Raw genomic sequence first — 12,832 nt, forward strand, 5'->3', positions numbered from 1 at the left:
AAGTTTGTCCTGCCTGTCGCCATATGACAGCTAGGATAGGCTCCAGGATCCCACGATCCTGGTATGGATGCATGGGTGGATAATTTGCTTTTCTTACATATTTTTGAGCATTCAGAGCTTCATAACTCCAACCACATCATTTTCAGGAAATATCTAGGAGCTTTGTTTAAAAAAACAAAACAAAAAGAAAACACCCATTTCAAAGGACACAATCTTGCTTTTGTTCATCACATTTTTTAATTAAAATTTGAGCATCAGTATCTAGGGATACTAGCAAAACGGCCCTTGAACCTTGGATGTTTCTAATAATTGTCTGAATAAAACTTTTAAATTGTACTTCTGATAAGCTCTGAAGACCTATGTCTCCATGTGGGATACATTACATTACATTTAGAGATCACAGAAGAGTCTGGGCTGCTCTCATGGTAACATTTCTTTTGGAAAATTATGGTATGTTCCTTTTTGCTCGCTTTCAATAACTTTTGAGGGGAACAGCTGCCCAACTGCTCAGTGTCTGTGATGCTTCGCTTTAGTGTAGTTTCCTGAGTGATTATTTTAGTCTTATGCAAAGCAAGCACAACCACAAGCGTAGAAGTGTATCACCTTATTACTTAATATCCACATACTACAATGTTTAATTCTAATAGGTGAGCTTGTAAGGTAAAGCTTGTCTATACTTCACTGTAGGCAGTATGGTAGCTGTTTATAACAGCTCCACTAAACATATTTCATGAGAACTCATAAAAGCACACACACACCTACAAAGATGTCCAAAGATCACAACATGTACAGTCGCACAGACAGCAGACTAAGTGCTCTACAATCCAGTTAAACAAAGATGAAAAATATTGTAATTAAGCTCACTGAGGCTCAAAAATAATTCTGTCAGCGCAGAAATACACAAGGTTACGTATACTGTTTATCGTGATTGCTAATCCTACGGCACTTTAGTCTCAGCCTCTCTTATCGCCCTCATTTTCCCTCCTCTCTGTTGTGCCCTACACCTCTCTGTGTGTGACTCTGTCAGTTATTCCACAGTGAGAGAGCTTACACGGGGGCCGGGAAGGGTGAACAAACAGAGCGGCTCTCCACTGAGGCGAGACAGAGAGAGGCGAGGTGGAGGCGGCAAGCACTTCGGCAGCGGCAGCATCCTCCTGGTAGGTTTAATGAGACAGAAGGGAAGAAAAACTGGAGGAGGAATGTTGTTTCTCTTACCGCACATTGCAAACAAACCCCCCCACTGATGCCTTCTCCTCGGCCCACAGCTGGAGGCAGCAGGCAGTGAGCAGGAGATGCTCTCTGTGCCACAATTTGCTCCATTAGGTTAGGAACAGAAGGGGACGCCACAGAAAGCCACTTTCCAACCCTTTTAGGGCTTAGCTCGGAAGAAAACAAGGGGAGACAATTCATCCATTACAGCAGCAATATGACCAAGTGGGCTCATTTTGTGGTGCAGCTGCTGCATCTGCAGGTGAACTCAGGGGGAGCAGGAAGATGCTGTCTGGCAGACTAGAGGAAGACATGATTAGATAATTCAATACTGAGGTTGCTTCACTTCACTTGCATTTCTAGCTGAGACATCATGGGGAGGTGGGTCAGCACTGAAGGGCTGCAATAAGATTTAGGACAGAAATCAAAGTAGAGCGCAAAGACGGTTCCTGCCAGCAGTAAAGATGAAGCTCATTACATTTGCATGCATTTAGAACAACTAGATGTTTCCTTCTGGTTGCATGAAAGAAAGCCAGTGAGAGAAAAAGAAATAAAGCACTAATGGTATGTACATGAATTTAACTCCAGTCTATTAAGCTTTAGGTGACCGAGTTAAGTCTTCAGAAGGGCTGGAGAACTATTGCTCAAGACCACTTTATTATAAAAGGACAAGAAAGTAAGGCTCAGGAAACAAAATATAAAGAAATGGGTTGACCAGTCCTGCCTTTATATACTAACTGTCAAAAATATTTCCTGCCACAATTTTGTCTTTGTCTCAAATAGGAACTGACCCATTAGAGTTACTGGAAAGTTGTCGGGGTCACTATGGAAATACACATATTTCAAATGTTTTAGAATATCTAATTCAGCCAATGAAGAGTATGTGGCCTCCCAATACAAATGTATTTGGAGTCTGTTTATTGTGTTTATAATCATCCATGGTGCTAAACCTCAAAAATCACACATACCAAGAACCACCAAAGGTAGCAGGTAACACTAGCACCAAACAGGGAAATGGTTGACTGAAATTTAGATTTCACCTATTTATTTTTTCCATGCCAGCATGCTAACATGTTGTAACCACAATCAGTCATCCAGCCAGCGCAGAAACGTTTTAATGTCTTTCTAGTGGCCAGCAGGGGGCGACTACTAAAATGCCCCCCCAAAAAATGTATCATGGGACAGAAATCTGAGAAAAGTATTTTGCTTCTCACTCCATTTTGACCTCAGTAAACATTTCCATTGGTTTATGATCCTAATCACTAGCTTCAAGTCTTATGTTCCACTTGTGTCTGTGAAGGTTCTCAGTCATCCAGGTCATCGTAGTCTAAGGAGCTTGGAAAGAAAAGCGTCTGGACTTCTTTAAGTTGCTTCTTCAGTTCTGAACTGAAGAAGCTTCTCGGATGAGAGGTGAAATGTCTTCAAGCAACTTAAAGAAGTCCAGATGCTTTTCTTTCCAAGCTCCTTAGACTATGTTCCACTTGTCCTTCCTCCCCTCCCCCCAACCAGTCGCAGCAGATGGCTGCTCCTTCCTGAGCCGGAGATTTCTTCCTGTTAGAAGGGAAATTTTTCTTCCCACTGTCGCCAAGTGCTCGCTCATATGTGGTCATGTGATTGTTGGGGTTTCTCTGTATTGTATGCTATCTAACAACATAAGACACCTTGAGATCATTTTGTTGTGATTTGAAGCTCTTGAAATAAAGTTTAATTGAATTGTTAAAGTAAGGTCCAACTTCTATTGTAAAACAGATGGTAAAGCAGGATTTTACTCACAAGTCAGTAAATTTTCACCATGCTGTTTGACATTTTTAAAATAAAACCCACGAAGCTGCATAAATCATTTACTTCAAGCTAAACACTGAACACAACACCATCCTAGGGAGTTGCATCACACTGAGATCTATAACACCTGCAGGAGTTGTGAATGACACAAAAATAATCTTAAAATATCTATATATAGTTTCAATTACAACTTTATGCACAAGAGCTTTGATGAAGTACATAAGAGAGGCTGCCATGCTTCTTCTGTAATGGCTGAACCAACAGCATTTGCAGTTTTAATGCCTGAAGCTGGGGTCATACACAGGTAAGCAGTTCAGAAGGCAAAAGGGTCTGAAGTCCAAAATCTAATGTAGCCATAAACCAGAGAAAATGACAGAGAATTGAGGAAGACAGGGAACCATGTGAGTAAACATACTGGGTGAGTAGTTATCTAATGGGACACAAGTGTAGCAGAAATTTGTCAAGAAACAGAAACAACCACAGGAGAAAGTAACATCAGTAGGAATAAAACAAGGTGAGCCATTTCAGAATAAAACAGAAACACAATTTTACCAATTTTTTAAGCTGAAAAGATAAAAATGACATTGTCCAGCAGGTCATGTCAAAAATTTTGTCTGAACAGAGAGTTTAAACACACAGGAGTGCACTGAGACGTACACTGCTGCTTGTAAATGTCAAAGGAACTATCAACCATTTCACTGAATCACAGGGCAAGCAGGGTCAACACACATCGTGGGTAAGTGCAGTAAATATTTCCTTAACAACACTAACATTTAAAGCTGAATGTTTTTATTCCGTAACATGTTCCCCTCTTCCTGAACCTGAGATAAAGAAGCATCTCCAGCCAATGATGGTGCACTTTTAGTCAGGATGAAGAAAGCAAGATGTGTGTCAGAGGTGACAGTCACGTTAACATCCTGCAGGCTGCCAAGTCATTCATGCCCAAATGTGCTACATAATAAACGTGACATTCTCTTAAGTGCTGCTGACTGCAGGCTTGAGAATTTAAAGGTCTGCGTGTGATCCTAGCTAACCCTGCCTCCAAGGCGAAATCTGAGCCTCACCCTGCTGGAGGACCACAGGAGGACACTTAAAGCTTGGCTTGGTTTTGTTGTTCAGTATAGACCTCGCGCTTCAATTTTTGGGGCTCGTGTAATTTATTGCTAGAGAATCACTGTCATTAAACTTTGAAAATTAAAAATAACTTTTTGGTCATAAAGTCTCCTTGTTTTCTTTCATTATGCTCTCACTCACAACCACATTCACCCATTCAGAAGACAGCTGTTGATGCCAAACTAACAGTGCTGTTCCCATTACACACACGGAACAATCTCAGTTTCGCACACTGTAAAATGTAATTCTAGCTGTTTGTTATTTCAACATATTATTCTATATCAGTTTGACGATAGATGACTGAAGTTGTTGTTATAACATAGAATTACAAGTTAAAAACGTCCCAATTACACCAAAAAAAGCTAACTTGAAAACTCATGTCCAGCTAAATCAGAAACTTATGTGAACTTGACAATGCGGGTAAGTTGAGCACAGCAGGATTCAAAACTGCCTCACGTGACTGCTACCGAGGTGCATCATGGGGAATTGGCGGTTAACGACATGCTCACTTTACTTGGACGTTTTCTAATCGTCTTCTTTGGAATATGCTTTCAAGGTGAGTAACATTGGTTATAACTATAAGGAAAGAGAGCTACAAAAGTTGGAACATGTTTTGAATTTATGGCATGACGTGTGTTTTTCTCTTTTACCGAAATGTTTGCTTTAGCTAATGTAACTTTAGCCGACAAGGTCCAGCTTGTGTGTCATGACCAAACTTGACCTAATAAACTGACATATGGCCTTTTTTATGGGTTTAATGTGGCGCTGAGCAAATCACAAGTATTGTGCCGCTAGCTTTAAGGTTGTGCACTCAACCACTGTTGCGATATTAGCAAGCTAACTCAGCTAATTAATAAAGCTTATTTCATATTGTCTCTGTACTTGTAAATTCCTTTCAAGTTCACAGGCTGTTGTATTTTGGTGGAAGTTCATTTTGGCAATATTTCCAATAACTGGCTGGGTTCAAAAAGACCTTTTTGGCAGGACTCGGATGCTTGTTGTCATCTGTTTATCCCTATGTAATCACTTAAGGTGTTATTAACTGCTGCATGCTAAGCTGCAAGAGTGCACTGAGGACAGAGACAAAATATGGTCTACAAACCAGCATTATATTAGTTTTTATCAGATAGTCCTCCAGTGTGCTTATTTTTTGCTTTAATTATATTGTGCAGTTATTTGTTACCCTGAAATGCTTTATGCTTAACAACAGTTCACTATTTTGACTTATTTTTGAACTCTTGTGATCAGTATGACTAGATTGTGAGTTTCCATACTAAACGAGCTGTAGTGATAAAATAATTGGCATCAGAGACACTGATTTTTGGCATGGTATACTGCAGAAGTTTTTTTTTTTTTTGCATAATTTACCTTTTAATTAAACTGCATTCTCTGTATTGTAACAAAACTAACATTGTTTATATGTCAGAAAATTAGCAAACATGAATAAATGGCGAAAACAATATAATTATAACATATATTTTTATTTTACTTATTTTAGGTCTGTGAAGCCAAACTTGATGCTGGGGATTTATTTTTGTCAGTGGAGTCAAATGGTAAGTTACAATTTGTGCATTTTGTCATACTGGAAACACCTCAGATTATATTGTAATTTAATAGCTCTGTAGAACAAATGATATAAAGATTGTAGTGTCAGGGTACTTCTTAAGAAGTAATATGGCACTATTGATGATCACATGCAGGTGGCATAAACTAAATATTCAGACGTGTTACCAACAAATGATTCATTAACAAAAGCAATGGAGCAGACTGTTTAGGTTCTTGTGGTTGTAATAACATCCATAACTGCAAGTTTGTCATTAATTTATTTTCACAGGTCTAGATGATCACATTTGACTTTGTCATTTAAATGAGGTGGACTTGCAAACTTTGCGCTCTTTGGGGTAAATTGCTGTCCACTACATATACACAGAATCTGCACAGTATTTCAGATCTAAAAAGGGAGTATGTAATGGACTTGCTGGCTTTAATGTAAAAAGCCTGTTGTGTAACTTTAATGAGGCAGTTGGATTAAAACAGTATTGCTCATCAAGGTAAACATCTGAGGAATAAGGAAACTGTTACTTGTCCTTTTACTCAGTGTTCTTTTAATCGCACGTTTACTAAAGTTTTACATCACATAAGTCATTTTCACAATCATTCTACTTTAAAAGATTTCAAGACAGAGCTTATTGTTCTCTGAACTTCCTTGTTTGCTGAACGGCAGGTAAAGTGCATCTTTTTGTTTGTTTGCTTTTGTGTGTTTGTGTTTTCTCTAATGGGCCTCAGATGACTGTTTGCTTAAATTTGGGTCTCAAAGAATCTTTTTTTAATTCTGCCTGTACTCTCCACCCCTCTTCTTCTATTGCTCAGGTTGAAGCAGAATTTGCCCGTCTTACATCTGTTGACCTGAAAGGGTTCCTTTTTGCTGTGCTTGACCATTATGGAGAGGTTCGTGGAGCTGTACAAAATCAAGAGCGGCATAGAAAGGCTAACTAGGCTCATAAGATGCTTCGGAGATGATGTAAGTGTTCAACTGCGAAATCTAATCCTTTGTTTAAGTTTTAGGTTATCCAGTTCAACTGATGAACTCATTGAAAGAAAGCTGATAAGTAAAGTCTGTCATCATATTTCACAACTGGACATTTAGTGTGGTAACTTTTACAGAATCTGTGTATATTGGTGGTAGGTTGGATATCATATTCTACTTGAATGTCCTGATAAGCCTGATTCAAAATCTCCAATGATAATCATATATTGATGGAATTATGCATCAAAAAGCTGTGAATTTGGAGCTGTCTACATGCTTCATAAACACTGTTTAAAAAGTGTTTTTGTTTTCTTTTTGACTTCTTTGACCAGAGCCCTACACAAAGGAAGAGGACAGAGGACCTCATTTTCTAAAGGAAGATCCCTCACACACTTTCAAGACTGTGAAGGTTAGCATTGTTTCTTTTAGTAAATTTAATAATGACAGCACCACAGTGGATTTTAAATTAAAAAGTACATGTGTACTTTTTCCTCACCAAATGTATTATTACAAGATCTTTGACACTGGATTTGGTCTGGGTTTCAGAGAAACTAACTGGCAAGCTAGCATTGATATTATTAGTGTCTTGTGTTTATTCATGTCTTCACCAGGGTCTTTGACATTTCGCTGCTGTACTGTTCACTTCAGCTTTACGTTTGATTTCTCACATTGTATATTGTAATGGCAGAGATATTAGGATATTTAAGGGGCTGCAGTGGCTGCTACAGCTGTGGGGGGCAATACTTTGGTGAAATGTCCTGGACCCTGGAAAAGAGACTGTGTAGACTGGGTAAGCAATTAAAGGTTACTGGCCGAGAGTCATTGGGCAGCTGGGTAAAGGTGGATGTTGATATTCAGTGCCAATTATGCAACCTGTTCAGCCATGTCTATATGCTCTTTTTTCATGCTGTTAATATAGGGGGAAAAAATAAACTTTAATCAATAAACTGATTAAAGAAGCATTGTCTATGGAGCCATAATCTGATCCTGTAGTGTAGCTGCAGTTTGCACATTTCATGTATTCTCAGCCAGATTTGGTTTAGAGCACAGCCAATATTTAGCATAAGTAGATTTAAATTCACACACTGGTGATGGCAAGCTACATTGTAGCCACAGCCACCCTGGGGTGCACTGACAGAGGCGAGGCTGCCGGACACTGGCACCACCAGGCCCTCTGACCACCACCAGTAGGCAACAGGTGAAGTGTCTTGCCCAAGGACACAACGACTGAAACTGTCGGAGCCAGGGCTCGAACCGGCAACCTTCCAATTATAAGACGAACTGTCAACTCTTGAGTCACGATTCAGTCATCCACCCATGTGTGTGAATGACTGAATGTGTAAAGCGCTTTGGAGTCCTTAGGGGACTAGTAAAGCACTATACAAATACAGGCCATTTACCATTTAAATTGAAAATTTTGTTTGAATTCTGCAATTGAAGACATGCTCAGTTATTTATGAACATGGTCTTTGTTTAAAGCAAGAAATGGATTTGTAACATGGGGGTGCATATCTCATTCTGAAAAAACTTTAACAACTAATAAGTGTTACCCAAAGCCAATCACCATCATCCAAAGCATCAGTATGGCTCTTCTTTGGAAAGACATGAATTGTTAAGCACACGGGATATTGTGTAATTGTAATTGTGTAATTTTTTTTTTTTTTTTTTTGTCTTTGAACCCTTTTATAGCCGACAGGTATTGAAGACACGTTTTCTAAGAGGATGAAAGTTGGCATTGCGATGGTGAAAGAAGAAGACATCGATGTGTTGGTTGTCCTTGAGGCAGCAGTAATCCTGTCTAATCTGAGGGATGTCTCAAGTGCCATTTCCATGCTGATGGGCCTTCTTTTTGCCCTCAACATACACTATCCAAAGGAACTTAAGGACATCTTTGAAGTCATTCAGAACATCCTAATGAACATTGGTGGAAGGCAGTGCATCTCACTAGTGCATGGTCTAAGAAACAGACTCTTGCAGAAAGCCATGCAGAACTGTAATTGTATGATCCTTAGTGTTAAGGACAGTTTTTATTTTACTGTTTGTTTTTTTATTCTTGCAAGTTCTCATTCTCACTTTTGTATGTCACTAAATGACTACACTTTACATTCCAGATTAGACAATTACTCATTTGTTCATGGTTTAAGAAACTTATGTGAACAACAATATAATGCTGGACTTTGCAGATGCTTATCTCATGCAAGTCAGTAGTTTTTCCTTTGTTTTGCAATTGAGCAGACTCAAACTAATGTTTCTGAAATATCCATATTATCAAATGTTTCAGAAGCATGCAGTCATTTTCAGAGATATTGGTTCTGTGGAATTTGTTGCAATTGTAAACGAAGACAAATACAAGAGTTTGATGTCTTAGTTGTTATAAACTGATCTTTACTGTCACTTATCAAAGGTTTTGTACTATTTTAATATTTCAAGTTTTATGCTAACAGGTGTGACTGAGCACAATGAAGTTTAAAAATTTTGTAAATGTAAAGAATAACTTTTCTAAAATAGCAAGTGTCCCGTTGATACATTACATTAATGCAGACTTTGTTGTTACTTCACAAGAATCACTACTGCTCCTAGAGTATTGGTCAGAATTTCATCTTCACCCAAACTGGGCTCAAGACCAAGTTCAAATTTATTGTTTCACAGGGAGCAGCCTTTGAGTTTTGATGGATTGTGAGCCTGATGAGCTACGTCACTGATTTTTCTGTTTCTCAGATGACTAAGATGGCACAATAAATGGTGAATGTTGGGTGCTCATGAGTAATTGTCTTGTCATGTTCTTAAAACAAACTTTCTGTATGAAATGATCAGATAGACTTTAATGGAATCTGTGGGGTTTTATTTTTTTTCTGTAAACAACAGAAAATTAATTTAAAGGAATGTAGATATTTAAACCTGAGATCTAAGATAAACCTAACAGGTAGTTTTGCTGAAATGGATGTTAGAAAGCCAAAAAAAACCAAAACAAAACTTAAGATGTTTAATACACATTTTTCTTTACATCCAGTCAATCAACTCTGATAATTAAAATGAAACTGATTTACAAGTTCACTCAGCTACCTTAAGGAGCTCAGTTAATTAATAAACTTAAATCAACTTAGCTAACAGATTATGTTAGTTAAGCTAAAATAGATTCCTAAGTTAAAAGAACTACTAAAGTATTTGAATTAACTAAAAAACCCAAGTCAACTGAACTAGGACAAGAGTTTAAACAATAGATTATTTTAATTTAGCTGAAAGGGTTTTCCCAAGTAAAGATGACAATTAAAGGAGTTGAACTGACTAATAAATCTCAGTCAACTAAACTAAGATGAAAGTTTAGACAACATGTGATTTTTCATTAAGATAACAATTGGTTGTGTTATAAGAACAAACTCTATTTCTTGACTTAACTTAAAATTTTAAGGCAGCCCTTTACCTCATATTTTTAAGTTGAAACGACAAGTTATATTTTACAGTGCAGAGGTCCCGAGAGATTCGACTCTTGTGGGCACAAACACGCCACCGCAAGTTCCAGTGTGTTGATTTCTTGTTTATGTAGTGAGCTCACACATTAGCTTTTACTGTACCTACAAACAAAATTTGGTTGGGCTAGAGTAGTAGTAGCATCCTATGTTCTTCTGTTATGTCTGTATAATTTTTCAAATAATACATTACTCAGGATAACAAGTTCAATACTGGTGTTTTGGCACTATGTTGTTATGTTGGGAACTTTTTGACAGCCGGGTTAGTGTAATCCACAGTATGCACACTGAAATTGCTGACACCACTATCCAAAGATACCTCAGTGATACATTTGTTCCAAGGATCTGCTGGTTTATTGGCAGGAACAGTTATCATGATAAACACAGCACACTTTTCCCAGAACATTTTATCTCATGAATTAGTTTGTTGTGCATTTCGTTGAAGCAACTGAAACAGTCTCATTTATGTTAACACAATAGGATGCAAATGGCGTTTGCTGAAATACTGTTGCTTACACTCTCAGCTTGCTGTCTTTAACAATCTCAAAGATTTCCCTGCTTCACTGCACAGGGATTTCTCTAACCTATCACTACATAACAGTGTCATGTTTTGGAGAAACAAATGTAGGCAGATTAACTGAGCAAAGCAAATTTTTAATTTGGTTAAGGTGCAATCCCAAAAAGTACAAAATCCACAGGGAAAAACTAAAGCTATAAACAAACAGGGAAGGAAAAAGTCTATAGACTCCAAAGAAAGGTAACAGACACTCCAATAAATGTTAATACAAGCTCTAAATATTCACAGGCACGATGAGGACTAATCAAGGGAATGAGAAATGGCTCAGGAACAGAGCACAGCTGAAACTAATCAAGACAATGATGCAAGAAGTGAAACGAAATACACAAAAGACAAAGGACTATCAAAATAAAACAGGAAGAAATCAAACAATCAGACAAAGACTTGACAAGATACAGGAAAAGTGGATGCTGCAGAAGCTATAAACACTAAACTCAAAGACAAACACAACCGGTTAAGGAACCTGGGGACTATATACAAGGCATTAATGTAACCACAAAATGGCAAAGAGCCAGAAAGCAATAAACTAAGAACAAAAAGACTCAAAGACTATGAACAAAATAGAGATGCTTAATAGACAGTAATAGTCCAAAAACAGACTCTAGGTCACAGAAGAATCAATAAGAGAGATGCGGGAGCCTAAAGACTGAACTAAGAATAATAACTGCATGGAAAACAGCAAGGAAAAAAACACAAAATGCACAAATTCAGGCAAAAAACCTAGAGTGCACAGCAAGTAGTAATATGAGAATATAAAACCAACTACCCATCACAGCAACATTGCGAACAATGCTACATTTATGCTCTAAAAACATTTTATAAGGTAATAGGAAAAATGACAGTATATTTGATATAATATTATGGTTATGTTAGAAAACTGCATTATTTTTACATCGTTCTGTAACATTACTGCTGCTCTGCAGAAAAGGCTCTGTGTGATCTGGTTATTTTGTGGACATAGGCCATCATCAGTTGGTAATAATGAAACTTACCAAATTATGACCAAATGCAGAGAGGAAATGAGCAGAGGAAAATTTAATTTTTTAAGTGTTGGACAACCCAGGGCTCTATAATTTAATCAGAAAATGAAGTAATGGAGTGAAACTTGCACGCTAGTTCAAGCAGCTGCAGTGTGCACATGCAACATATCTCTGGCTCTGCACGTAGCATATCAAACATACCCTGTAATGGTTGTAGAGACACTTTATTTTAAGATTCTAGTGAATTCTTATGCAGTTTGTGTTGGCTATTTTTTGTATTTATGCAGAGGAAAACATAAAAATGAAGCAAGATATACAGAAATATAATGCAGTGAAGCCTTTAGGCATTGTCTTTCTCAACTTTTCTGATCTGACTTTTGCCCTTGTTTAGTCTCCATGCATACAAAGTATTCAAAGCATGTCATACATGCATCAATGTGTGTTTCAGGAACATTTCTAAGAATCATGTAGATATGTTGTTGAGGCAGACTGAAAGCCACAAAGACAGACAATGTAATCCTAAGATTAATTAGCAACTAATAAAACATTCAATTCCAAAAAATTTGGTTCACAACTTACTTGGGTTTCAAATTTTATAAGCCAAAAAGGACAACCACCTGATTTCCTTCTGGCTCAGATTCTGTGGTTACAACGCATAGCTGACAGTTTTATTTTTTCTCTGATTCTTTCATGTTTTTATTTTTGGGGAACAAATGCATGCCTTCTAAATATCTGGGGGACTGTATTCCCACCAATACCCCTAAAATCTACACTTCTATTTAAAATGGAAAAATTCTAATCTCTCCCTCTGACATGTCACTGCAGCTTCTGTAGTCTGGCCTCAAGCTGCTTTTCTGCCATGGATAAAACACCATATCTAATATCAGGCTCTAAAATATGAGGATTTGCTGCTTTTCTGCATGTTCTCTCATCTCCTTTGGGCTGTTCCTGGCAGGACTATTTCCTGAAGGAAGCAGGATCTCTGAATACACTATTATGGGAAGCTGTGATGTGCTTTTTAAATCCTTATTTTTAATTTCATGCATTAAACTAAATCAAAAAATATTTTAAAAAGCAAAAGAAAAACCCCTAGGTGTATGTCTTGGAAGATTTTTTTGGCATCCAGAGTCATTTTAGGAGGGGAAAGAAAACATTCTCATACCTGTCACTTTCTCTT

At 37.7% G+C, this 12,832-nt stretch overlaps 1 protein-coding gene and 1 long non-coding RNA gene across 2 annotated transcripts in view; one reads left to right on the plus strand and one right to left on the minus strand.

Moving 5' to 3' along the window:
* Positions 1-12,832, minus strand: part of cacna1bb (calcium channel, voltage-dependent, N type, alpha 1B subunit, b) — a 226,641-nt gene that overhangs the window by 190,852 nt on the left and 22,957 nt on the right. The gene's annotated exons all lie outside the window — the stretch shown is intronic.
* LOC134631002 (uncharacterized) lies at positions 6,546-8,420 on the plus strand. Its single transcript, XR_010094345.1, has 3 exons — positions 6,546-6,625; positions 6,964-7,040; positions 8,321-8,420. It is a non-coding gene; the product is annotated as an uncharacterized LOC134631002 (long non-coding RNA).

The sequence above is a fragment of the Pelmatolapia mariae genome, linkage group LG7, assembly GCF_036321145.2.
Source record: "Pelmatolapia mariae isolate MD_Pm_ZW linkage group LG7, Pm_UMD_F_2, whole genome shotgun sequence".
Lineage (NCBI taxonomy): Eukaryota > Metazoa > Chordata > Actinopteri > Cichliformes > Cichlidae > Pelmatolapia > Pelmatolapia mariae.